General features: G+C 34.1%; 1 long non-coding RNA gene across 1 annotated transcript in view; it reads left to right on the top strand.

Annotated features, from left to right (window-relative positions):
- The window catches only part of LOC116422083, a 33,827-nt gene extending 19,334 nt beyond the window's left edge, over nt 1–14,493 (top strand). The window contains exons 3-5 of the long non-coding RNA XR_004232671.1: nt 12,254–12,366; nt 13,863–13,994; nt 14,125–14,493. This is a non-coding gene — a long non-coding RNA (uncharacterized LOC116422083). The remainder of the gene's footprint in view (nt 1–12,253; nt 12,367–13,862; nt 13,995–14,124) is intronic.
- Nucleotides 14,494–27,558: the final 13,065 nt, after the last annotated feature.

Below are 27,558 nucleotides of genomic sequence, written 5' to 3'. Positions count from 1 at the left end.
AATGCATTTATCAGTCAATTGATTTGATAGTTCTTTAGAGAGATCTTGAGAGTGTCCTTGTATTACTTTTTCTGGGATAATCTTTTAGGCAAACGTACATTTGAACTCTCTGCAGTAGAGTTTGAATGCTTGGCAGTTCAGCTCAAGAAAAGACCTCAGTGTCTGCCTATGGTACCTTATATTGCCAGGTGATTTTTATAATCTTCCTAAGATAATTCAAATGAAAAAGATTTCATTTCCTGGCATGGCACAGGCATAATATGTCCAGGTTTCACAGGCATACAGCAATGAGGTCCAGCATAACAGCTCTGCAGACCTTCATTTTGATAAGCAGCCTAATACCTCTTCTCTCCCACACTTTCCTCGAAAGCCTCCCAAACACAGATAGGTATGACAATTCATGTATCAAACTTATCATCTATATGTCTATTCCTGGAAAGGTAGGTGAAATTTTTCACAGACTTCAAAATCTATTCATTTGCTGTAACCATTGGTTCCATCTATTAATGTTATAGTGGAGAATCTCTGTTTTCTTGGATGCTAATTATCAGGTCAAATTTAGCACAAATAATCAAGAATAGATCCAGATTCTGTTACATTACAGCCCCAGAGATTACATTGAGCACACAATGGGTATACATATATACATATACATATATATATATACCCATATAATACAATACACATATGCATGTATCTGTATGGTATGTGTGTGTATATATATATACATATGTATGTATATATACATAGAGTGATATATATGTATATATCACTCTATATCCAAAATCAATCACCTCTGAGTCAAAAGGTGAATGGTATGTTTCTTTAGGGTTCTTCTGAAATCACGGATGGTCATTGTATTGATCATAGTTCTTACAGCTTTCAAAGAAAGTTCTTTGACTTTACAATGCTGCCATCACATTCAAATTGTTCTCCTGATTCTGTTTACTTTATTCTTCCTTGGTTTATAAAAGTTTTCAAATTCTCAAGGGTAGCTGTATTGTCTTCCACCTAACTCTTCAAGCTAAACATCCATAATTCTTTTATTATTCTCCCTGGCTCAAAATATTATTAAAATAACCTCCTCAATGCCCTCTGTGCCTCAAGTCTCCATTCCAATCCATCTTCCATTCAGATGCTAAAGCAATTTTCCTAAAACACAGATCTAACTATGTCCCTCTAATTCCAAATAAGCTCCAATGGTTCCCTTTTATATTCAGGATAAAATGAAAACTTTCATTTGTTCTTTAAAACCCCATTACAACCTTCCCAACTTATTATTCATTACTCTTCTCTACCCTATTTCTAGCCATATTGGTCTCATATATTATTAGGAGTTCACTGGAACCAGCAAAAACTGGTGGATTTCACATTTTTAGTGTGAAAATTTGCACCTTAGAAATCAGCAATAGCTACAAATTGTTTTTGTTGCTTCTCTAGGCTTATAAAGTGTTAATAACAAATTAAACTTGAAATGTGTATGACTCATGTCCCCCCTCCCCCCAGAGTCTGTTGTTACACATTTACCAGCACACTCTGATTTTGCTCTATAAACATTGTTTAAGATGAGCAGAGAGAGAGTATAGTGCTTAGGGAATAAAATCATCATCAGACTGGATTCCTAGGGAATGTAGGGTAACAACAACAACAACAACAACAACAACAACAGCAACAACAACAAAAAACATTAGTAATTGCATTCATATATCCCTTTAATAAGTTTTACAAGACATAGCTGAAAAATCACCTTCTACAGGAACTCTTTCCCAGTCTCTCAGCTAATAGTATCTTCTGCCTTCAAGTTGCTTTCTTTCTATACTCTATCTTCTGTTCATGGACTACGTTGTCTTCTTCATCAGACTATTAGATCATGGAAGGCAGTGAATGTTTTTCTTTTTCCTTGTTTTCCCAAAATTCAGTGCAGTGCTTGGCATCTGATAAGCCTTTAAAAATGTTTTTCCTGTCTCCCCATGTCTCTATCCTCATCTCTGCTTTACGTTCCAAGCAAAATCTTATCTTCTACAGGAAATCTTTCTCAATGCTTCATGATTCTAGCACTTTCGCCTTTCTTACCTATTTCCTATTTATTCTGTTGATAGGATATATAACAGGCTTGTACACAAATGCTCCAAGAGGGCAGGGACTGTCTTTTTTCCCTTCTTTTGTTTTCCTATTCCTTAACATAGTTCCTGGAACATAGTAGATACTCAATAAATGTTTATTGAACTAATTGACAGATATGGTGTGTGTCAGAGTACAGTGGAATGTTACATTTTTATTGTTAGAATCTAGCCTTATCTTCAATCACTCCAAAATTACATTAGCATTTTTGAGTCATATTAAGCTTAAAATCCATAAAACTCTATCAATATTTTAGGAAAAAGAAAGCTATTGTCTAATCATGGTGACAGGATAATAGTGCCCTGAAGTGAAAAAAAAAAAAAAAAGCTTAGTCTTTCTACAAATTTATTAAACTCTGTCTCAGTTTCCTTAACTGCATAATGGGGACAATTACTGCATCTATCTTTCAGAGCTTTTGTGAGGATCAGATGAAGTAATATTTGCAAAGCATTTAGCACAGTGCCTGGCACACAATAAGAAATTCTTAATTAATGCTTGTTCCCTTCCTGTTACTCCCTACCTGCTGCTCTCCTACTTTTCTCTATCCCTTTCATGCACCACCTCTTTACCTCTATCTTTAGAATCCCTAATTTCCTTTAACACGTAGATCAAGAACTCCCTTCTATATAAAAATCTTTCCCAATTCTCCAGCTGTCAAAGGCCTAGCTCTCCCTTTTAAAACTTGTACATATCTCATAAATATCTATATATGTACATGTTTTCTCCCTATAACATAAGCTCCTTACATACCCATATTGTTTCACTTTTACTTGTATGTCCCGTGCTTAATACATAGTAGATGCTTAACAAAATGTGTTGATTGATTCTTACATGGAATGATCTCAATTATTTTTCATTAACCAAGTCATCCTCCTCTGCCATGTCCCTTCAGCTTATCAATGTACTCTCTAGATTGAAGGTGGTACCTAGAACTGAACACAGCATTCCAATGTGGTCTAACAAAGCTGAAAATAATAAAATTCCAGAGAATATCTTCATCTGGATGGGGAATGTAGGGGAGAAAAGTGGGGAATTAGAAACCAGCAAGATGGTAGAGAAATATAAAGAGATGCTATCCCAATCCCCTTCAAGTGAGGTCTGTATTGGACACTAAGTAGGATGGGAGAATCACTGCCTATCTAAAATCATTTCTATACCTGGCCCTAAATATAATACAATATAAGCTAACTGATTGTCCACAGCTACTAACCAGGGAACATCCTACACTCCAATTCTCCTGCTATAGTTAGGGGGAAATGAGAACAAAAATATAAAAGTATAAATACTTCAGACAACAAAGAACTCCATGTTTTGTATCTACGTCTTTGATTCAAGGAGGAAAAAATTCCTAAGACTTTGGTAGCTGTGGGTGCTGTGCCTCTGGCCTTCCTACAAACTTTACTGTTCCCATCTCAGGTATACAACTTAAGAAGAAATGCCATGCTTCTAGGAGTGAAAGCAGTAGGAATCATTGGTTCTTTCTCCCTTTTTGTCTCTTTCCTGATCCACTTTTCCCTCCACTTGCTACATTTCCAAATGGACTATTCTTCTCAAAAGACTTCAATGACCCCTTCTCAAACAGGGCTTTGACCATGTGATTCATTCCAATAATGTTGACCCTGGCGATACAAGTGCAAAGCAAAGCAGCAGGTTTCAGCTTGTAATAATAAAATCTTACATTTATATCATTCCTTAACCTTTTCCAAGAGCTCTTTTACATCCATTATCTCATTTTTATCCCTCTCTTGGCACTGCCCTTAACCTTGAGAGTGGGAATTAAAGAATGCAGTAGAGATTAACAAAGAATGATTGACCTAGTTCAGCAGAGATGGCATGAAGCAAATACATTGGGGAAGGACTGCAATATCTGACTGGCACACTAAAATTCAGATGTCATTCAGCTATTTTGGGAGCCATACCACATGTGTGCAGAGATGAATGTCGGCTCTGTTCCCTGGAATTGATTACTATAAAACCAAACTTAAGTATTTGATGGAATTACATTGCAACACATGTAGCAAAAAGAAAAGGCCACATTATTCAATGGAATATTGTGAACTCAGAATCCTAGATGTGGAAATGAAGGGAGCTTATGGGTCCTCAAGTCAAACCTCAGTTTTCAGATAAGGAATAATGCCCTAAAGGGTTATGTGACTTCCCACTGTCACACAGGTGCTTGAGCCAAAGTTCAAACTGTGTTCTTTTGCTTTCAACTACAACATTCCCGCATCCAACTGCCTCCACCATGCAGCTAAACTACTTAATTCACTGTTTCTAGATTTATAGAGACTTCTTGTTTAAAATAAACTTTTTGGGGGGTGGAGGAATAAAGAATAGGAGAAACATATGTAGTGTAGACTCTGAGAATTACTCTTCCAACTCACACTTAGCTAGTATATTTTGGGTCTCCAAAAGATGGTAACCATTTCTACTGTCAGGGTTCTAATAGCAATCATAAAGCATTATGGATTCTAATGTTATACCTCATGAGCTCCCACTAGATTGTCTCCTATTATATACCTAGGTGATATTACCATGATATCAATTAACCAATTTATATCAATCATCTTTTACAAAGAGATATTTATAAGGAAGCTCCAACAAAAGCAACATTATCATTCTAAAACTCTATAACTCTTTCTCCCATAAGTACAGAAAATCCAAAATATTTATTGAGTTCTTGACATAGTAAGTAATCTCATAGTTAGAAAGCCCATGTGGCAAACCTCCAAAAAATTTTTTTCTTCTCATATAGAATCTTTGTGCAGCTCCCCTGAGATATATGGAATTCCCTGCAAACCTCCAAAGGTTAGAATTCTTATAGAGTACTGAAGCTGCCACTTCTGCCTAGTTTGTCCTCAATTCCAAATATAGATGTTACCATCAATCACTCTTTTTCCAGGGACATTCTTACTGTTTCTGATAGAAGGTTCCATCTCTTGATTTTTCAAAGTGTGTAAGTCTCCCTTTGGCCAGGGTTGGGGGGGGGGGGGGGGCAAAGTTTCCTTTCTTCAGAAATAAGCAATTTTATTTCAATGACCTGGATGAAACTGTTCGAGCAGTAGGCTAGCTTTGTATGTTAATCCCCAATTCTATACTATCTTGCTGTTTTTATCTAAACCCCACAGCGTCTGACTGATTCTCTTCAATCAAAATCAATATATTTTTGTGTAGCATCTTATTTCATATAGTTACTTAAAGAATGTCCCTTCTTCAGAATTGAATAAGAACTTGTCTATGCCCAGTTTACATCTTTTGATTGATTGATTCAATAGAGGTGTCTAGGGGTGTTCACACTTATTTTATATTTTTAATTAATTCTATAACTCAATCAAAGAGTGATTCTTATCTGATAAAATTACTGGGATATATAGTTTATTTTAGTAACATTAATTGAGATTGACTGATTCAGTTAAGAAGTCTAAGGACTCCCTCATCCTTATAATAAAAAATAGGAAGAAACAATTCAATTCAGTAATTCAACAAATTTGTGCAAATTGCTTGATATATATTTAGTTCCACACAGATTTTTAAAACCTACATTCTATGGTTTCAAAGAGATTATAATCTAGCAGGAAAAAGAACCATGGAAATTATTTGATTGTATACATAGGGATTTGAAACAGGAGAATAAGAGATTTGAGAATACAAATAAAGTAAAAGAGCTGGGTTTCAAAAACCAGAGAAAGAAATTTAATGTTAAAAATGTTAAGAGAGGCCAATCAAAAATTAGATAAGATTGAGAAGTCTAATTTGTCTATAGCCAAGAGTGTATAAAGAATGTCAGAAAAAAATGAATTAGATCTGAATTGTAGAAAGTCTGGAATTGTACATCACATTTATTGGAAAATGAGGAGGTACTGAAGGTTTTTGTACATGGAAATGCCATGGTCAGACGATTCAATAAGAAAGTTAATGTAGTAAATTTTTGAAGGATGGAATGGAGAGAAGAAAGACTATAAGAAGGATCAGTAATGGGGAGACCATTACAATAGTGCTGGTGATAGAAAATGAAGAACTGAAATGGAGTAGAAATAATAAAAGTAAAAAAGCAAGGACATATGTGAGATATACTGGCATTATTTTGTTCAATTTTTTCAGTCATGTCTGACTCTTTTGGGGTTTTCTTGACAGATGCTAGAGTGTTTGTCATTTTTTTTCTCTAGCTCATTTTACAGATGAGGAAAGTGAGACACTGTTAAGTGACTTGCTCAGGGCCACACACCTACTAAGTATCTGAGATTACATTTGAATTCAGGTCTTCCTGACTTCAGGAACTTTATCCACTTTGCTACCTAGCTGCCTCTAAAAGATAATAGTGACACTGATGAAATGTGTAAAATAGAAAGAAAAAGAAATAAATGCTGATATCTGAGTTTGGGGTCCATATGACTAAAAAGTCAATGGTGCCAGCATTAGAAACATTAAAACTATTAGCAAAGAACAGATTTTGAGGAGGCAATGAACCCATTTTTTGATTTTGATGTACCCAAGGTCTCACATAGAGTTCTCTATCAGACAGATGGAAACATGGATTGAAGTTTATGGGAGGAGGCATAGGTGGATCTGGATTTTAAAGCTCTCCATGTGGAGAGGATAACAGAGGTTATTGGATCAAGTGATATTTCCAAGAGTTGGAAAAAAGAGAAAATGGCAGAAGACTGAGCTTTAGGGAATGGCTACCCCTAGGAGGCAGTAGTAGGAGAAGAAATCAGTAAAAGGAAAAGCATAGAATGATCAGAGCATGCAAATGAGATAAATGTATCAAAAGGGAGAAGGGTGATCAATAACAGCTAACATTTATACAATTATGTCCTAACATAAGATGCTAGAAGACAATATATCCAGTAAGCTAGAAAAGAACTCCATCTTCAAAGTACCCACTGTAAGCCTTACTTGCCCATGTGCCATCATAATCATTCCTTACTAACAATGCCCAATCAATACTCAAGGACCTCACAATTTACCTTGCTATTGCTTCTTAAGGGTTGCCAGGCTTTTTGATCTGCTCTGCAGCTGAACTCTCTTATATGTGGAGTTTCTTCTAATTAGAATATGAGCTGTTTGAGAACAAGGACAATCTCAATTTTCTCTTTATATTTTCGTTAGCTCAATGCTTTAAACCTAGTAAGCTTTTAATAAATGCTATTTTACTCCATTGCATACTTCATAAATATTTATTTACAAAGGATGTGTGGATAAAGGAAAGCAGGAGTCTTTTCTGGATAAAGACCAAAGTACAAAGCAGGAGAGCAGTGACCACACCTCTCCCTGGATTACACTATCTTGTAGGCACTGAAAATATACAGACCCCTCAAAAAAACAATACAACAACTAGCTGTGAAAACAGCAGGAAAAAATAAATAAATAAAAATAAAAAAAACAATCTGAAGCTAAGAGCAGTATATCCACTCCCATCCTACTCTCCAGTGAGCAGAGCTTAACTTTAGCTTCAAAAAACTTTAGCTTCAAGACAGATTGGTAAAAATGAGAAAAAAAAAACTATTATGCTGACAAGGAAGATTTAAACACAAATTTGGTGGTGTGGGGTAGGGTGGAATTTGTAGGAGGGGATTACAAGCAAAGATGGACACAAAACCAATAAGAATACCTGAAAGAGTTAAAAGAGAAAGATAAAAGTAATAAAGAGAAAATTGGGAAAATAAATGAGTGTAGTGTAAGGAATTTATGAAAAAGGAATTAGCATCTTGGTAAAAAAAAAAAAAAGATAAGTCATAGAAAATATTGAATAAAATAACATCTTAAAATCAGAATTAGCCAAAAAGAAAAAGAGAGAGCAAGATACAATAGCTCATTGAAGAAAATATTTCCTTTAAAATTGGAATTGGGCAAGTAAAAGCAGATAACTCCATAAAACATCAAGAAACAAGAAAACAAAGTCAAAAGAATGAAAAAATAGAAGAAAATGTGAAATTTTTATTAGAAAAAAATTACTTACTTGGTAAATAGATTGAGGAGAAATAATTTAAAAAATATTGCACTCACATGAAAGTCATGATTCAAAATTTAAAAAAAAAGAGTGTATACCAATCACCTCCTGAAAGAGATCTGAAAATGAAAACTACCAGAAATATTATAAGCAAATTTCAGAATTCATAAGAGGAGAAAATATTGCAAGTAGAAAGAAAAAATTCAAATATCATAACACCAAACAGGACCACACAAGTTTTAACAACTTCCACATTAAAGAAACAAAGGATTGTAATGTATTTTAGAAGTCAAAGAGTGAAAATTACAACAAAGAATAACCTACCCATCAAAATGGAATATAATCCTGGAAGCAGGAGAAGGGTAGATAGAATTTAACTAAATAGAGGACTTTCAAACACTACTGATAGAAAGAGTAGAACTGAATAAAAAATTTCACATTCAAATAAAAGACTCAAGAGAAGCACAAAAAAGGTAAACATGAAAGAGAAACTATAATATGATTTTGTTTTATTAATATTAAATTATTACATTAAATAATATTAAAATAATGTTAAACCATATTGTAATATAATTAATTATAATATATATAAATTATATCAGGTTAATAAGGTTAAACTATTTATATTAAATTTATAGAAGGTAAGGATGCAATACCTTAGAACTTAATCATTATAAGGGCAGCTAAAATCAGTCTATATAGACAAAGGGCACAGGAGTGAGTTGATTATGTTGAGATAATTTCATAAAAAATGAAAAAAGATCATTGATAATGGATCATAAAATTATAAATTTTAGTACGGAACCTTAGAAGTACTCTAAACCAATACTTCATTTTACAGATTAAGAAAATGAGAGACTGAGATATTAAATAACTTTTACAAATTCATACAGGTGACAGATAGAGATGGGAGTTGATGTCAGATTCTCTGACTATAAATCCAATGCTCTTGAATTCACTGGCTCAGAAATAACATCTGATAATGCATTCATTATCTCCAGGTATAACTCGTTGACTTGAATTCATGGAATATAACTACATATTCTCTTACTACAGTCTTAATGGTTTCAATTTCCTATTTACCATTTTTAATATCTTTCCAGCCCAATGATCATTTTCCTTTCCAGAGAAAATGGAAGAAGCAAATCGTCCTTCCTTTTCTTCATCTGCTACTTTTCAAACCATCCTGAGCATCAGCCATACAGCTTTTTTTCTTCCTCCTCTTTTCCACAGTATAGCTAAAAATTCTTTTCATTATCCTAAGCTGTAATCTCCACCCTTTATTCATTTTATACTTTAGCAATCCTAACATTTTACAACAAGAAAGTTGTCATATTTTTGTGTGCATAGTCTATTACTCCCGTGATATTATCATTCTTGTGTCTTTCCAAAAATCCAACTTGGTTGAATAATTCCATGTTAATTGGACTTCTTTTCATTTGAAAGGTTATTTGGTTTTCTTTTTCTTCTTTTTATTGAGGCTTCTTGATGGTACATTTACATTTAGCATAGAACATTCCTTTGTAACACAAAGAGCACCTGAAAAGGTACATCTTATGCTACACCTGTAGTCGACCACTTATTTATCTAGAAATGAGAGACATTCTTTGACTCCTCTGAAGTTATAATTGTCAAATTGATCAGATATCTCAAATAAATCAATGCTATTTTCCTTTGGTTTTGTAGTTCTCCTTGGACAAGTTTCCCTATTCTTCCTCATTGGAATCATCATATTTACATATTAAGAATTTTTTTTTCTTTTTAATTTTCTTTTCCTCAAAAGCTGATTATCTCTGGACAGTTTTAAGTCATGGTAACCTCCCTACTCCTTTCCTAGATATTCACTGTCACCAAATCCCAACCTAACCTCTACATTTTTTAAAAATCTTTCTTCCTCCTGAATGTTAATATGAAATTATCCTTTTTCCCCAAGGTCTCCATTGTTTCTACTTCCTCTTCATTGGTCAAAATCAAATCCAGAATAGCATTTTCCTCATTGTTTCTTCTACCATTTAATAGATCATTAATTTTTTTCTCCTCTAAATCCAGTGCTCTTTCTACTAAATCACTTCTCTTTTTAAAGCTGGCATTTCTTTTTAAATAGTATTAAAAATTAGATTTAATTGCATTTATAGTCTACAAAGGTCAAGAGAAAGTGCACTGTAGGAGCAGAAAGAAATGTTAAGTATGTAATTGAGGGGAGGACAGGGAGAACAGTTGAGAGTTCAACAGCCAAGTAAAACAGAGTGAGAGACTGTTAGTTACCAAACATATGTTGAGCACCTATTATTTGCAGAACATGCTACAAGGGTTTCTCTACTGGTTATTAGCTCATCTCTGATCAATGAAACCCTTTCAGAATAAATAGGATATTGGAGATAGTTAAATGATAGGAGAAAAGTAATTTTAGCAAAAAAAAAAAAAAAAAAAAAAAAAAGAATGGGAAAATTAATCCAAAGCATGAAATGACAGTTTTGGTGAAAGTGCAATTTAATTTAATTCCCAAACCCATAAGTACCAGCTATATTCAAAGCTTTATGCTAAATTGTTTATGACACAAACTCTGCTCTGAAGTAGCTTATAGTCTAGCCAAGTTAATACTTATATAAGTAAGTGTGATATAGGGCAAAGCAAGATAAATAAAAAGAAGTCCAGACAAAACATTACAAAAAACTCTGAAGAAGAAGAAATTAATTTCATTGGGCTTGGATGTTAAGAAGTGAGACAACAAATCAGAGATGGCTTTATAAAAATTGAAAAAGGGAGGGATTTCAACAGTGATACAGAAAGAGATATTTTATTTGTACATATCTTTGTTGTTTAGTCTTTCAATCATTTTCAACTCTTCATAACTCCATTTGGGATTTTCTTGATAAAAATAACGGAGTGGTTCTCTATTTCCTTATCAAACTCATTTTACAAATGAGCAAAGTGAGGCAACCTAGATTACATAAGTGATTTGCCCAGGCTCATTCAGCTAATAAGTATATGAGACCAGATTTTAAACTCAGGAAGCTGAGTCTTTCTAATTTCAGACCTGGCTCTATCCACTGCATCACCTAACCTATACACATATGCATATGTTAAAATATGTTATATAACATATGTGACTGTGTGTGCATGCATGTGTGCACACTCATGTTGTCTCCTTTGATGAAATGTAAGCTCCTTGAGGAAAGGGTCAGTTTTGCTTCTATGTTTGTACATCTAATACCTGACACACAGACATGTAGCAGGTACTTATTAAATGCTTGTTGATGGATAGACTTCCTCTGGCTTTGTTCTCAGGAATTTTACTCTCTACTTAACCTCTGGGGCAAGGCCCATCATAATGGAAGCAGCAAAACTACTTTAATACAGATAATAGAATTAAATTGTGTATGGACTCTATAAACAGAATGTTTTTAAACTGGATACAAACTTGACTCTTTCAAATATTATAATGGACATGGGAGTTCATGATATAGGTACTTATTCTTTCCAGTGGTATAAATGTCAAATTATTCATCCTTTCCATTCCATACAGTTATTGTTCTTAGACTCACATAAATGCTGTTGAGCTTCTACCTGACATCTAGAGGTATGTCTCTGGGTCATTTAACATTTTGTAGCTGTGCAGCTCTTGGGCTGTCAGTACAAAAAATGACATCTAGTGTCACAAAGGACCTAAGGCTCATTAACAGGGTCAACCCCATTGAAGTCCCCAACTATTATCAAGGCAAAATGGATAGGCTTTTTTCTCTGTCTTCTCACCCTTCAACTGAATTTTCCATAGTAGCAGTAGCAGTAGCAGTTGCAGTAGCAGTAGCAGTAGCAGTAGTAGTAGAAGTAGTAGTAATAGCAATAATGGTGGTGGTGATGGTGGGAGGAAGAAATATTATGTATTGAGGGGAGAACAAGGAGAGTTATCTGGAGTTCAATATCCAAGTAAAATAGGGTTTTAAGAGTAAAACATAATGAGTACTTAATATTTGCAGAACATTCTACAAGGATTTTTTTTCTGGTTGTCAGCTCCTCTCTGATCAATGAAAACCTTTCAGAATAAATGGGACATGAGGGTATAGATACTTAATGAATGATTATTGAATTTAGTTTAACTCATCTTGTTTTCCCTTCAAAGTTGGTCTTTATTTCCCTCCAAAACTTTAAGTTCCTGTTTTTGCTTTTTCTTTCTATCCCCAGGGCTACAAACAGTACCTGGCATGCAGGAAGCACTTAATAAATACTTGTTGGTTAATTGATCATTTATTATTAAGTGCAGAAACTAAGTCTTTTTACTTCTTCATTAACACCTGGTAAGTTGTTCTAACATATTAGAAGATAAGTAAATGTTTGTAATTGTTAATGAGGCATATGGAATAGTAAAAGAAACACCAAAATTGGACTCAAATGACCAATGCCCAAGTCCTGGCTATCTCTTTACTAGCTGTGCAACTGTGGAAAAATAAACCTTTTAAACCTCATCAATAAAATAGACAAAACATTTATGTCACTTACCTCTCAAAGTTATTAGGTAAAGTATTTGAAAATATTAAAATGGTGCATGAATGTATTCTTATCCCTTTTTAATCTGACTTTACCTACATAAAATATGAGTACCATAGCCAAACTTGAGATTCATTATAAGACTTTTAACTCCCAATATATGACCTTGATTGAATTGAATGAAAAAGAAATAAACCTTCTCCATCCCACACAAAACATAAATAAAAGGGATAATAAAATAGGTCATATAGTTCAATTCTATCAGTTTTACAGTTGAGGAAATCTAGCCTTAGAATCACATAGTCACACAAAAGCAAGGATGTTGGGGGTCCCAATTTAAATGTGGGATGTAGGGCCCATCTGTCTCTCCTAATGGACTAGGAATAGACCTTGTTTATACATATTTAATTAACCTTCACAGTTAGTTTTACTTTGGGACGTATATAAAGTCATTTAACCTAGATTTCAGGAGAAGAGACACCACAGAGTCACATGTTCTGGGGGCAATTCACAGACTTGCCTGGGATGAGCAGTAATGTGTAATTGTTCATAAAGGAAGTGTCAGTGTACTGAGAAACCCCTTTAACAAATTATTAATGAAAGTGAGTTGTATGATCAGAGCCAAGGGTAAAGATGACAAAATTTGTAGTAGTGAGAAGAGACTCAGGTTGGGGAGGGGCACAGGGAAGTCTGGGAAGGTAAAAATGATAATAGTTTGGGTAAGAGGTCACAAGAGGTTACATTCAGGCAATTTGGACAACAATTTGTGAAAGGGCAGGGTTCCATCCCCCCTCCATAGCATAGGTTATGTCACTTTTTCCTTCCTATGTCAGTCAGAGCCTGTGCTAAGCATTAGGAATACAGAAAAAGACAAAAGGCAAGCCCTTGTATTTAAGGAGATTTTAGTGTAAAGGGAGATGTCAGTTTGCAACAATAAGGTACAAAGAAGCTTTATAAAGGATAAATTGAAGATAATCAACAGAGGGAAGGCACGGGAATAAGGGGGAATTAAGAAAGGCTTTCTGTAAAAGGCAGCTGTAAAAGGTATAAGTGAATACAGTGTCAGCCCTGGAGTCAGAAAGATCTGGGTTCAAATGCAGCCTTGGACACTAACTGTTACTTAACTTGTATTTGCCTCAATTTCCCTGAACTAAAAAATGGGGATAATAATAGCAACTACATCCAAAGGTTGTTGCGAAAATCAAATGAGAAAATATTTGTAAAGCCTATAATAGAGTCTCTGGCATAGAATAGATACTATATAAATTGTAGTTGTTATTTTTATTATAAAAGATGGTATTTTTAGGTGGAACATCAAGGAAACCAGGAAAGCTGGAAGGTGGAGATGAAAAGGGAGAGAGTTCCAAACAAGGGGAAAAGTTGGTGAAAATGCTCAGAGTTGAGACATAAAGTATCTTCTGCAAAGAAAAGCAAGGAGGTCAGTGTCATTGGATTGAAGAATCCATGAAAGTAGATAAGTGGTGCGAGAATCTAGAAAGTGAAGGGGAAGGGGAAGATTGTGAGGGGTTTTAAACATTAAACAAAGAATTTTATATTTGATCCTGTAGGTGAGAGAAGACTATTGAAGTTTATTGAGGAGGGCAACATGGTCAAATCTTCATTTTAGTAGGTTCACTTTGACAGCAGAGTGGAGGATGAAATGGAGTACAGACAGATTTGTGGTAAGAAGACAGGTCTATTGAGGACTTATATCAGGGTTATAGGCAGTGTCAGAGAAGAGAGGTGAGAGAAGACAAAAGAGATATTCTGAAAGTAAAATAGAAAAGACTTTGATAACAGATTGGGTCTGGGGAATGAAAGTAAGGAATCAAGGATGACGCCAAGATTGCAAGCTTCAATGATATGGCAGTTAAGTTATAGTATGTGATTGTAATGGAATACTCTTATTCTATAAGAAATGATGATCTCAATAATCTTAGAAAAACATGGAAAGGTTTGCATGAAATAATAAAAAGCAAAATGAGTGGAACCTAGAGAACATTATCTACAGTAACAGCAATATTGTTTTAAAAATAACTTTAAGTGAAAAAGTTATTTTGACAATTGTAAATACCAAATCAACTATAAAGAACACAAAAAAGATGTTATCTACAATCAGAGAAAGAAATGATAAATAAAAGCATGCATACATATGTATATACATACATATATATTATATATGTGTGTGGCTGTATGTATGTGTGTGCATACCTATTTGTGTCTAACGGTAGCCATCAGAGGGATGGAAAGAGGGAAGAAAAAAAGAAATTTACATGATAATGTATATTTGAAAGAAATGGTAACATGCACATAATACATTTGCAATTTCATGTGCTATCATCTTTTTATTGTACTAAGTCATAAAAAGCTTATTTTATTTCATAAATTACAAATAAAATTTTTTTTAAAAAAAGAAGAGGAGAACATGTGTGGAAAAAATAATGAGTTCAATTCTGGATATGTTAAGTTTGAGATGGCTACAGGATATGAAGTTAGCAATTTCCAGTAAACAATTGGAAATATGAGACTGGATGTCAATAGAGAGATTAGAACTGAATAAATGTATTTGAGAATCATCAGCATAGATATAATAATTGAATCCATGATGTTGCTGAAATCATTATCTGAAGTAATAAAGAGGAAAAAGAGAAAGAGGAAATCTAAGAAATCGCCCTGTGGGCAAAGACTGAGGAATAGTCTGACAGAAGGAAAAACCAAGAGAGATAAATGTCCCATAGATCTCAAGAGAAGAGAATATCCAGGGAAAGAGAGGGGATTGATGGGCACAGAGAAGTCAAGAAGGATGAAAATTGATTTGGCAACTAAGATGTTGTTAGTGGCTTTGGAGAACCAGACTAAAAAGAATTTTTAAACGATTGAAAGAAAAGTAAGTGAAGATATCAATTATAAGAAGTTTAGCTTAAAAAGTAAGGATATGGGACGATAGCTAATGGGGATGGTCACATCAAATAAGGGTTTTTTGAGGATAAAAGAAACATGAGTATGTTTGTAGGCATTAGGAGAAGAGCCAGTAGACAGAATAAAGATAAGTAACAGTAAAAATGAAAGAGAGGGATAATCTATTGGAGAAAATAAGATGGAATGGGATCACTTGGCCATAGAGAAGGGTTAGACTTGGCAAGAAGAAAGAGAAACAATAGTGAAAGGGAAGATAGTGGCAGAAGGCATCTGAGTGATGTGAGATAAGAAACAGGGGAAAACAAGCTAACTCTGTGAATGACCTTAATTTTTTTTAGTGAAATATGAAGTAAAGGTCGAAAGGAGCTGGTGAGGCAAAGCTATGGAAGGTTTGAGAAGAGATAAAATTGTTTTAAACAGAAAAGTCACTATGATGAGTTGAAGAATGAATAAATTAAGAAACGTAAAGAGATTGTTTTGTGGCAGTGAGGTCCCAGTTGCAGTCACATAACAAATTTGTAGTAGATACAATTGGCACAGTTTTTTTATTTGCTCCACTTTCATTGGACAGCATATGAGTAGGTATGAAGCCAGTGAATTATGTGAATAATCCAGAGTTAAGCGAAATTTGTCAGGTCAATGTCAGTGAAAGGATAAGAGGACAACGAATTTAAGAAAAGACAAAAAAATAGTTTAACTGGTTCACTGAGAGTTCAAGACGGTGAAGCATCTAGCCAGTACAATTGTGATGGCCCTGGGAAAAATCTAAAAGGTCAAAAGATTGATAGCCATTGGTGACAACAAAGAACAAGAACTGGGTTGACAAGGAAGAGAGAGATGGAATAACAACAAATTGTGGCCAAATAAAGGAATTATTTCAGAATTTATAAACATACAAGTAGAACATTTTTTGAAGATGGCAAAATCAAGAATATGAACACCTCTCTTTGTAGCTGAAGTGGAGTGAAAGAAAGGATCGTGGGAAATAAACAAATTGAGGAACTTTGAGATTAGGGAACTTGAGGGAACATCTATATGTATATCTCCTATTAAGAGGGCAAGAGTTGAGAAAAGAAAAGCTCTGAACTTATTAATGAGAAAGGAAATTGTCCTGAAAGTCTGTAGAAAACAGTTACCACCATCCTGATTGGGTGATAAAATAAGGAATGAATAAACCTCAGAGGAGGAAATGTCTCTGATTGATGGTGGTAGAGGGAAAGCCTGGAAGTAGAAAGGGATATCCAACTTCTCCCCTTCAATAAGTCAGTCAGCAGTATCAGAGGAAATGCAACCAGTACTGGAAAGGATGGCTGGAATGCAGGGCTGGTTCAATATTAGGAAAAATATCAATATAATTGGCCATATTAATAGCCAAATTAACAAAAAACATATGATCATCTCAATAGATGCAGAAAAAACATTTGATAAAATCCAACATCCATTCGTATTAAAAACACTTGAGAGTATAGGAATAAATGGACTTTTCCTTAAAATAATCAGCAGCATCTATTTAAAACCATCAGTAAGCATCATATGTAATGGAGACAAACTGCAACCATTCCCAATAAGATCTGGAGTGAAACAAGGTTGCCCACTATCACTGTTACTATTTAATATTGTATTAGGAACGCTAGCTTTGGCAATAAGAGCTGAGAAAGAGATTAAAGGAATAAGAATAGGCAATGAAGAAACCAAATTATCACTTTTTGCTGATGATATGATGCTATACTTAGAGAACACCAGAGATTCTACTAAAAAGTTATTTGAAATAATCCACAACTTTAGCAAAGTTGCTGGTTATAAAATAAACCCACATAAGTCATCAGCATTCTTATATATCACTAACAAAATCCAACAGTCAGAGTTACAAAGAGAAATCCCATTTAAATCAGAAACTTTATAAGAAAAACTACTAGGAATCTATCTGCCAAGGGAAAATCAGAAACTTTATAAGAAAAACTACAAAACACTTTCCACACAAATTAAGTCTGATCTAACTAACTGGAAAAATATTAAATGCGCTTGGATTGGGCGAGCAAATATAATAAAGATGACAATACTACCTAAACTAATCTATTTATTTAGCACTATACCAATCAGACTTCCCAAAAACTATTCTGATGACCTAGAAAAAATAACAAAGTCATATGGAAAAACAAAAGATCAAGAATTTCAAGGGAATTAATGAAAAAAAAAATCAAATGAAGGTGGCCTAGCTGTACCAGATCTAAAATTATATTATAGAGCAGCAGTTACCAAAACTATTTGGTATTGGCTAAGGAATAGATTAGTTGATCAGTGGAATAGATTAGGTTCAAGGGATAAAACAGTCAACAAATATAGCAACCTAGTCTTTGACAAACCCAAAGATCCCAGCTTTTGGGATAAGAACTTACTGTTTGATAAAAATTGCTGGGAAAATTGGAAACTAATATGGCAGAAACTAGGCATTGATCCATACTTAACGCCGTACACCAAGATAAGGTCAAAATGGGTTCATGACCTAGGCATAAAGAATGAAATTATTAATAAATTAGAGGAACATAGGATAGTTTACCTCTCAGACCTGTGGAAGGGGAAGGTCTTTATGACCAAAGCAGAACTAGAGATCATTACTGATCACAAAATAGAAAATTTCGATTATACCAAACTGAAAAGTTTTTGTACAAACAAAACTAATGCAGACAAGATTAGAAGGGAAGCAATAAACTGGGAAAATATTTTTACAGTCAAAGGTTCTGATAAAGGCCTCATTTCCAAAATATATAGAGAATTAACCTCTAATTTATAAGAAATCAAGCCATTCTCCAATTGATAAATGGTCAAAGGATATGAACAATTTTCAGATGATGAAATTAAAACTATTACTACTCATATGAAAGAGTGTTCCAAATCACTATTGATCAGAGAAATGGAAATTAAGACAACTCTGAGATACTACTATACACCTGTCAGATTGGCCAGAATGACAGGAAAAGATAATGCAGAATGTTGGAGGGGATGTGGGAAAACAGGGACACTGATACATTGTTGGTGGAATTATGAATACATCCAGTCATTCTGGAGAGCAATTTGGAACTATGCCCAAAAAGTTATCAAACTGTGCATACCCTTTGATCCAGCAGTGTCTCTACTGGGCTTATACCCCAAAGAGATACTAAAAAAGGGAAAGGGACCTGGATGTGCCAAAATGTTTGTGGCAGCCCTGTTTGTAGTGGCCAGAAGCTGGAAAATGAATGGATGCCCATCAATTGGAGAATGGTTGAGTAAATTGTGGTATATGAATGTTATGGAATATTATTGTTCTGTAAGAAATGACCAACAGGACGAATACAGAGAGGATTGGCGAGACTTACATGAACTGATGCTGAGTGAAATGAGCAGAACCAGGAAATCATTATATACCTCCAACAGCGATACTGTATGAGGATGTATTCTGATGGAAGTGGATTTCTTCAACAAAGACAAGATCCAACTGAGTTTCAATTGATCAAGGATGGACAGAAGCAGCTACACCCAAAGAAAGAACACTAGGAAATGAATGTAATCTGCTTGCATTTTTGTTCTTCTTCCCGGGTTATTTATACCTTCTAAATCCAATTCTCCTTGAGCAACAAGAAAACTGTTCGGTTCTGCACACATATATTATATCCAAGATCCACTGCAATCTATTTAACATGTATAGGACTGATTGCCATCTTTGGGGAGAGGGCGGAGGGAGGGAGGGGAAAAATCGGAACAGAAGTGAGTGCAAGGGATAATGTTGTAAAAAACTACCCTGGCATAGGTTCTGTCAATAAAAAGTTATTTTAAAAAAAATAAATAAAATAAAATAAAATATAAAGGTTCTCTCTGAGCAGGTTTCTTGGGGAGGTTTTCTGGAGGTAGCCTTAGTTTCAGTTAAAAGTAATAATCACTTCAAATGCAGCCAGCTGATAAAATCCAAACGTTTATTTCTTATCTCTTTCCAAGCCCAGTTAGCTTTCTTAGAGGCCTCTTTCTCTCTTTGGTTCTAAGAGCTCTTGCAGCTTTGTCCTTTGCTTCTGCCTCTGCTTTCTTTAGCCTCCAGCCATCACCAAGGTGGAAGATGGAATGAATCTGGCTCCACCTCTGAGAGTGGGCTTGTGGGCTTCCTCCCAGAGGGCTCTGTGTCTGGCCCTGAGAGCTTCTTGCTTATATGTGCTCTCTAAAAGTGTGAACACATGCATTGTTTCTATCAGTTCCACTTAGTACCTTGTTTCAAGTTCTGGCCCATAACATTTGCTTGTAGGATTAGATCAATCATACTGAACCATGCTAAATTAGATAATTATTATCTATCAATTCTAATGACTTAACAGTTTGTAAGGATTCCAACATTAACCAAATTATGCTACCTGGATGCAATGGAATATTATCTCACCTTGAGAAGTGCCTAATATGAAGAATTCAGAGAAGGATGAGAGGACTCACTCATTGATGTACAATGAAAGCAGAAACAGGAAAGTAACGTGCAAATGTACAGGAAAATAATACTACAAATGGAAACAAAACAACAACCCTACAACTAAATTTTATATATTAATAATGACCAAGTTTGGACCTGGAGAAAAGTTGAGATAATAAACTTATCTTAACTAAAAATGACAAATGTTATCATTTATATACTTTTAATGTTCATAAAACATTTTACAGATATTATTTCATTTCATTGAAATGGCAGGAAATTACATATGTCTGCATTTTATCAAATAAGATAATTATGTTGGTAAGTTATCATTCCCCTTTTCTTTTTAAATCTTTTTAGTAGGGATGAATTGTTCATTAGGGATATAATTGGAAATGAAAGTGATGGGAAAATAAAAAGCATCAATAAAAATAAGATAGTTTTTGTGGTTTTTGTTTTTGGGGTTGGGTTTTGTTTTACTTTAAGAAAGGGAACCAAAAAAGACCTTTCTCAGTGTTAAGATACTACCTGAATGAACTTTCCCTATGAAATTACAATTTAGGAGGTATATTTGAAGCAATAATATTAGAAACTTGAGAATAATGAAAAAGTCTTTTGATCAAAGAAGAATCTTAAATGATAAAATGATTTCAAATTTTGCTATGGGGAAAAAGAGGCCTAAATACTGAGAAAGCATTAATTATGGTAATCATAAAAATGTTATGTTTTAAACATAGCAATGGAATAACCGTTCTTTTTTATGACTGGGAATCCAGCCCAGCAGATATGCAGATGTAATGCATTCTCTAATAACTCAAACATATTGTTTAGAATAAAAAGTCAAGATTGTTTCTAATTTCTAAGAATAAAGCTTCTGAAATTCTCTGCTAAAGTAAGACTTGCTCTCATTAAGAAAATTTAATAAAACTTCTGCTTAAAACTCAGATTTTACATAAATGCCTTCTTTATGTGCCTCATTTTGAAAGCTTTCAGGTGTCCAACACATCAATACAGCCCCAAATATACTCAAAGGCCTTTCCTCTTACATATATTATAATTTGGAGAAAATTGGTACTTTTGTGCCTACTGAATCTCATATCTCTTCTCAGTTTGATCTAGTTCAATTCTACAAGCATTTATTAAGTACATGCATTCTCTTGTATTTGATACCTTAGGGAATACAAAGGAAGTAGAAATGAGATATTCTGTCCAAGAAACAACTAGACAATAGCTCTAAGACAATATATTATCAAGGGCAGGAAAGAGTAATACAGACAACATGTCTGTCTCCTCTTATGGTAATTCTCTCTCCCCCAGATGGTGAAGAATAAATTTATTTTATTTTATTTAGCACAGGGCCAATCCTAAGCAAAAATTTGAACAAGAACATTTTTCTTTGGCCGTTTTCCAACTGCTTGTGTGCCTTGTTCCAAACTCCCTAGACATCCATTGTTTGCATGCTGGCCATTTCACACCACTGCTGTAGCAAGACCAAGCATGCCTATGTGACAAAAGTAATCCTGGGTGAAAAACTTCCTAACCATCCTTCCCCAGTGATCTCAACAAATCCCAGCTAGATAAGAAGAAAGCAATCTGATGGAGTAATTCACACTAGTGTATGAATGACTAAAACCATCAAAGGTGTTATAGTTATATATGTGCTAAATCACAATCTCTTGGGTTCAGCTTATTTCCTTTGACTCTCAAAGACTGTAAGTTTCAGAACAGTCCTATATCTTCATAGAAAGTTCCCTAAATCAATTAAATCAAAGGCTGTTACTAATAAAAATGGAAAGAAATGAAAATTTGAGGCTAGAGATTAAAGCATCATAATCTAATTTGTACCTCAGATAATCTGCCACACTCCCAATATCCACTCTTAAGTTTGCAAATGAATTTGAAGCACAATAAAAATAGATAGATAAATAAATGAATGAATATTTATATATAAACGAATAAATAAATAGGTGAATAAACAAATACATAAATAAACAAATGAATGAATAAATAAACAGATAGATAATATAGATAAATACATTTAATAAAAATTATAGAAAGACTAAAGAACCAAGATTAGGATTTTCTAAATACCAGGATTAAGCTCAGGTCTTAATTTTACATATTTTTCACTATCAAATCGTAAGTTAATGCTTCATTTTGCCCAGTTAAAAAACCTTAAATCTCCCTACAGATATTTTCTAAATATACAGAAGATCAAAGAATAAGAGCAGCATGGTAGAGTAGATAATGTACTGGCCTTGGAGTCAGAAATACCTGTATTCAGATCCCTTCTCTGGAATTTCATTAATTGTAAAAATGGACAAGTTACATATATATGTATATACACACACATATATATACTTTATATATATATATATATATATATATATATATATATATATATAATGAGAAGATGGCATTTATAGTATCTAAATTTGTGATCCTATGAAAATGACAAAATTCATTTGAAGGCATCAAGAATAATAAGGAAAAGACACACAGATATATAAATAACATGTGTTATACATTTGAAAACATATGTACACAAATATATGTATGTATATGTATGTGTTTCTGTTCCTTATATTATATATACATGTGCATAAAGTAGGAAGAGAATCGGCTTAATGCTACCAACTTTGAAACTATATTACCAAACTTATTATCCAAATTTTCTGGCATTGGATTTTTTTTTAAATAGACCATGCTTTTCTTTGACTCACAATCATACAGCATCACCAGAAAAAAAAATACTGTTTAAAAATGGACCTTTGCTTCAGGAAGCTGATTGGGGTCATTAAAAAAGTAGCATCAATTTGTTGAAGGAAATTAACAGTCTGTTTTATACCTCCTGTTCAATTCTGGAGCCAATCCAGCATTCATAAGTAGTGTAGTCCAAGACACTATAGTCTGGACAACAAAACTTCTTCATCCACTTCATCTCCCTACATAGATGGTAAGATTGAATTCATTTGTGAAATTATATATCCTCTGACTTTTTCATATACCTGTTTGCTTTTAATATTTAAATGTTCCCTTTGGTTTTTAAAATCAGCACACCATCTGCAAAGAGGAACACCTGGAGGACTTAACCATCCATAGGTAATTCCTCCTTACTTTGACTCCTGCAATGACAATCCTTCAAGACAATAACAGAATGCCATTTTAAGCATGTATAATAAGATGATTACCAAACAAAACTCTCAGGAAATTGTAGTAATGTGTACCCATATCAGATCTTTTATCCATTTCTCATATTACCATCATCATTGTTTTGTTTAGATAGATTTGGTTGGTGTCTCCTCAAATGGATATATTATTTTCTTTTTTGCTTTTTTTTATTCAATATTGAACATCATATGGGGTATCTAAAGAGGACTAGCATCTCTCTTAGGAGAGTTTGCCAAACCCTTTTCAGGACTGCTCATCTACCCATGCTATCCACATGTCATCTGTGGCTCCAAGAACAAGCTATATATATGTAGGTAGGTAGGTAGGTAGGTAGATAGATAGATAGATAGATAGATAGATAGAAAGAAGCTGATTCAAAGTACTATTATGTTCAACTATATGCAATAGTCTAAATAATATATATTATTTACTTTTTTTCCAGTCTGGGTGGCTTTTTAAAATTTCTAGATAGTTCTTATATGTTGAATTAGATTTAATACACCCATTCATAATGTGCTGAATAATGCCAATTTTTCTACTTCTTATAAAATATCTATATAGCTGGTTCATTGGGGGAAAATTTAGTGTGTTAAGATAATACATAGAAAGAGAGTGATTGCCATGAGATGAAGTTTAATCATGGAATGCTTCTAACTGAGAGAAGAGTAGATTTTATAATTGTGGGAAAAAATGGTAGAAGATTTTTATGGTATGAGCTAACATTCATAACTGAGCATCAGAATAGCTTCACAAAAGATGATGGGAAGACCAACGTAACTAGAGCAAGAGGATATTATTGGTTCTCAGAGAAAGGTAAAGTAGGATAGGTTAAAATTGAACTTGATGATAGAGAAAAATGAATACTAAGTAGAAGGGGCCTCTAGATGGTGCAGTAGATAGAATACCAGCCCTGAAGTCAGGAGTACCTGAGTTCAAATCTGGTCTCAAACATTTAACACTTTCTAACTATGTGACCTTGGGCAAGTTACTTAACCCCAATTGCCTCAACGACAACAACAACAACAAAAATACTAAGTAGAAGAATTTATTTAGGTTTGATCTTGTAGTTGACAGGAATCCATTATAGAAATGGCATTGTTATTTCTCAGTCCGATGATGAGTATCTTCTATGCCTAAGAGAAGAAGACAGGGATTTATTATATCTTACCTATTATTCCACATAAATTATTGAAAACCCATACCCTAATCAGTACAGTCTTACCTCTAAAAAAAATAGTAAATTTTAATCAGTGACTTCATGGCTAATCCATGGGCAAATAGAAAATTGAAAAGAATGGATTCAGAACCTAAAGCTTTCTATTTATATGTGTCTGTTCCTGAGCATAACACACACACACACACACACCACTAAGCCACACTTCCTATGTTTTTCATTTTCTCTACTACTAAAGTTACTGGTGTCTGTTTCAATGTTGAGTTTATATTTGCTTCATGGAAAATGGAAGGGTCAATTTTTTTTAATAAGTAAACAAAAAAAAAAATTGAGCACTTACCTTCCCAAACTGCTTGGAAAAATACACTTAGTGATACAACTCATGATTCACAAATGAAGAAAGGGCCAAAGGCAACTCTCATTCAGGGATAATGAAGCATGAAATGGTGTTTTGGAATTAAATTTACATCAAGAGAAAATGCATTTCCAAAATGCAAAAAAAAAATAATAATTAGCACTGAAATTGGTGAATGAAACTACATAGAGTATGCATTCACAGGTTATTAGCCAATACATAGTTAGTTATGTTATTCATCATTTTTTTCCAATTTACATGTATCTTTATTTTGCCTAAATGGCATAATACTTAGTAGTGATTTCTTATGAGGATCATTTATTGATAGAATCAATTTAAAAGAATTCCCAGAAATAAAGACCCTGATGGATCTTGCAGGTGAAATTAAAAGAGTATCTTCATAAAAGCTTAAAGCTCATGGTAGGGAGAATGGATTGCTGCATTTTCCTGTTTCCTGGCATGCCATTTGGAAGTTCTGAAAGAAGTTGACCCTTGATGTAGCTGTGCTTTGCCTTATCTGTAAATAGAAAGTTATTAAGTGTTGTTTAACTTTCCAAAATTATTGAGGAAAATGTCTAGTGGCCCAGAAAGTTGGAAATGAGCACATACTAAGCTGACAAAATGTAACCCTGATGCTTTGAAGTTATTACAAAATGTTTCTTCTTTCAATTCTTTTCTGTTTGTCAGGTTACCACTAGTCCAATTCTCCCTGGCATTCTTCTAGCATTTGTCTTTGTAATTATATAATATCTACATGGTGCATCTATTCAGGAGTTTTGCTGATTTTTTAAAAATTCGCATAAGCAACATGTATTCTATACAGTAGAGGATGAGAAATTAATAGCAATGTAATTTTTTTTTCTAAGTAACGGAAAACATTTCCAGTTATTCATTGGTGCAGGACATTTGGTACAGATAATGTTGCTATGGCAACTTTAGAACAAGACTTAATTTGGGCCACAGTGAGAGCACCAAGTTGTTTTAAATTCATCATCCAGCCTGATCTAGCATGTACATGTCGGCTTGCTTTGGCAAATACTGCTGCAGTGATACTCATGTTAAAAGTTGTTTTAGAGACAACATCCCTCCAATTTCTCCTTATGTCCATGGAATACCTTTTTAACACATTCAGCAGGACAAATTATGATAATCTAAATTAAGAAATAAAATCAACCCTTATTATGTTTTTCCTCTAGTCTAAAAGCTTTGAAAATCAATTTGACTTTAATATCTGAAATATGTTTTGACATTAAAAATTTTTTCCTTCAGATGTTGAATTACTCAAATGGCCAAAGGAAGAAATTTAAAGTATTTGCCTGTATATAAATATTTTTATTAGATATGCATTAATATGTGTCCATGATTGGCATAAACTTCGAAGAATTTTGCTAGCTTGAGCATATTTTTAGGCAGTGTTCTTCAGGTCTCTTCCCATGTGGTACAATTTAAAATAAAAAAAAAAAGTATAATTTCTTTGTACACAATACTCATCATCCTTTCCAGGCCACCAGTAGTTACTAAATCCACAATTGCCTCCTGAGTCCAAGCTCATAAAGGTCCAATGTAAACTGATGGAACACTATTGGGGAGCTAGGTAGGTTCCACCTGGGGCAAGACCTTTAAAGAGCAGTACATGAAGCCCTCTGCAAACATTTATTCAAAAACCATTGTGTGAAAAACACCATGCTATGTACTGTCAGACATTTTATCAGGTAAGTAAACTAACTAGGGTGAAAATATAATCTACATACATTACAATGTATCTTTTGCTTCAAGTCTATCCTCTTCCTAACTTCCCTTTTTCTGTCTATGACACAGCCACCATACGTTTCAGGTTCATTCACAACTCTTCAGTCCCCTCATTTTCCATATGTATTCAATTACCAAGTTAACTCTAGTTCCACAGTATCTTTTAAATCTATTCTCTTCCCTCTACTTGCATGGCCAATTTGCTAGATCAGACTTTTATCAGAACCTCATCCATTTATCAATCAAAAAACATTTATTAATTGCCCATTGTCAGACACTTTGATAGGCACTGGGGATAGTTAATCAGAAATTAATCAATCACTGTCATCAAGGCACCTATATTGCATAAGAGGAGGATAATATGTCCACCTATATTTATGTACAAAATAAAACTAAGGTAATGGGGACAACCCTAGAAATCTTCATGTAGGTAGTGACAGAAGTGAGGAGAAAGTACATTCGAGACATGGAGGTGGGAGAAGGCCAGGGATGAGAAAGCAAGCCAGTTTGGTCAGAAGATTATGTGGAGGTGAATAGTAATATGGCAATACCCCTTAACTGATCTCACTGTCTTGAAATTCTCTTACCTCCTAAATGTCACCTACATAACTGCCAAAGCCATTTTTCTAAAGTTCAGGTCTGATCATATTCCTGCATTGATCAAAAAGCTCTAGCAGCTCCCTCCCAATTCTAGGATAAAATACTATCTTCTCTATTTGGCATTTAAAGCCCTTCACAATTTGACTCCAGTCTACCTTTCCAAGCTTTTTGCACTTTATTTATTCTATTCACACATTCTATGTTCCAGACAAACTGGCCTATTTAGCATTCTTTGCACACAATTTTCCATATTTCTCTGTGCCTTTGGACAGGGTGGCCAGCATGCTGTTCACCCCAAATTAAGTGAAACTCAACATCCCTTAAAGTTGAGCACTAGCACCATCCCCTACATGAGGCATTTCCTGATCCCCGAACTTCTTTCTCCCATCGATAGATATATACTTGGTATATATTGCATGTTTACTTATCTGTGTATATATCTACACATGCATATTAATAGAATGTAATTTCCTTGAGAGTAGGGATTGTTTCATTTTTGTTATTATATTTACAACAGTTAATGTAATGCTTAGAATATAGTAGGTGTGAAGACCGCGTATTTTAAAATCAGCCGGAGTCAGGAATTCAGGTTAGGGGAAAATCGTCAG

This window comes from Sarcophilus harrisii, chromosome 3, assembly GCF_902635505.1.
Source record: "Sarcophilus harrisii chromosome 3, mSarHar1.11, whole genome shotgun sequence".
NCBI lineage: Eukaryota > Metazoa > Chordata > Mammalia > Dasyuromorphia > Dasyuridae > Sarcophilus > Sarcophilus harrisii.
This window is presented reverse-complemented; position numbering and strand designations above follow the sequence as displayed.